We start from the raw sequence: 2,054 nt of genomic DNA, 5'->3' as shown, positions 1-2,054 counted from the left end.
GGGGGTGGCCCCGCGGGAGTTTTGCTTCCGGCGGCGAGCCGCAGGGTGCGGAGCAGCCTCCCGAAGCCACGTGCTCGGCAGCCCGTTAATTCCCACCCCATGAGCCATGGTAGTGGGTCAGCCCAGCCCTTAGAATGGGGTTTTCCTTATCCCGTCGTACAACATTCTCAGGAAGTCTCCTCACTGCTGGGATTGCAAGAGGCAAAAGTAAATCTCTGTGCTGGCTGCCAGTGTCATTTCTCCCATGACTGAGGCTGCTGGGCCCTCAGCATCTTTCCTCCTCAGAGGAAAAGCAAAAGCCACTCAAGACACTATGGAGGGATTTTTTTGTTTGATCATTTTACTGGAAATCAGCAAAATGCCACAGCCCTCAGCTCTGTTTCTTTTCCTCTCCAGAGCTCCAGCAGCTCCCCAGACCAGCGATGATCACTCCTGGGTGGCTGTTCTGGTCTCACTTGCACAGAAGCAAAAGCAGAGTTGGCTTTAGGAGGAAGCAATAATCAGGAAACTTGTGTTACTCCCACCGGACTGGGAGTAACAATAGAAGAGGAAAACAGGCATTGCAAGGCTCAGGTCTCAAAGGGAAAGGTCTGAACCTCTCAGAAGCACTTTTCTTTCTTCCCAGACTGGCTAGCTGCAGAAACAGGGTGGGAAAGACAAAAGCCCCACCTGAAACACAGCAGATGTTAGAGACGTCCTCTGTATTTCACCCTCATCTGAGAAACCCACGTTCTGCAGAGGCTTCACAGAACTACCCGCTGCCAGTGAGACTGCTCATAAGGAAAATAAAGTATTTCCTCATTTGGAACCAGGTTTACAAACAAGGGTAACCACACGCAGCTGCAGAGCTCCTTGCCACGAGTCCAACCTCTAGTGCAGGCAGGACAGGCAGCCAGACTTGGTAGTGGTGCTCCCCTGGGCAGCACGGCTGTGTTTTAAGCAAGACACGGTCTTCTGCTGCAAAGATACCTGGCTTCATTCTGCCTGCTCTGTTTCTTCCCCTGCAGAGCTCAGTAGCATCATGGCTGCTTGTTATAGCTCTCGAAAGCAGAGCAAGGCACAGCCACTCCTTTCCTTGCAGCTCCAGCACAACTCAGGCTACTCCTGCCCGACCTGGTATGCTTCAGCTGGGAAACAGCCAAGCAGCAGAAGACAGTGGCACCATGAAGCTACACCAGCAAAGCTAACTCTGTCAACCAAAGCCTAAGAATTGTTGCTTTAAAACAAAATCTGCAATGCCATGAGAATCGATAATTCAGCTTCCTCCACCCACGAGTGTTTTGCATCAGCTGCTGGCAAACACCAACCCACAGCCCTGCGCTAAATAAGTCTGTTTGGCCTAGGTCAGGCCAAAAGGGCATCGTGGGATTTCTTGCAGAGGCAGGAATGATGCCAAGGCTGCAAAAAGCCTCTCCTCTTTTCTTGTTTACTTCACCTCGCCACAGAGACAGCTCTCAAGGATGTGCCTGGCTGGAGCCTTCCTGCTTCCAGAAGTCACCCCAGTGCCCAAAGTCCGCTCTCCCGGCTCCAGCACAGCTCGGCTGCCTTCACCAATGCTCTCGGTAAAATCTGCTCTCCAACAGAGCTTGTGATAACAGGACAACTCTTACTCAAGACAACGGAAGTAACAAGCAAAAGGCGAAAGGTTGCAATTGCCTTCCTGATACAGCGAACAACCTGTGCCCAAGGGCACTGAGGAAGGGGACAGCCAGACCTCCGAGAGGCTACAGGTCCCACCTGGAGCTATTCTCACCCAAAAGCAGTGCTGACAGGCAGCACCTTTTTTTTTTTTTTCTCCCTCCTCTATTTTTTTCCACCCATCTCTCTGCCCTAAGGAGCCTTAGCCTGGCACTGAGGGAGAGCAGATGTGGCAGCAAGCTGTGCCCCACCTCCCAAAATCAAAATCCCCCCAGCCCCGCCCCAGCTGTCCCAGCCTCTGGATCCGCAGCCGAGGCGGACACGCACCGCTGGACCAGCGGCAGGATGGGGAGGAAAAACTTCAAAGACGGAGGAAAACAGCATCGCTGTCCGGAAACCCCACCGCCGCCCCACAG

The sequence above is a fragment of the Apaloderma vittatum genome, unplaced genomic scaffold, assembly GCF_000703405.1.
Source record: "Apaloderma vittatum isolate BGI_N311 unplaced genomic scaffold, ASM70340v1 scaffold27680, whole genome shotgun sequence".
Lineage (NCBI taxonomy): Eukaryota > Metazoa > Chordata > Aves > Trogoniformes > Trogonidae > Apaloderma > Apaloderma vittatum.
This window is presented reverse-complemented; position numbering follows the sequence as displayed.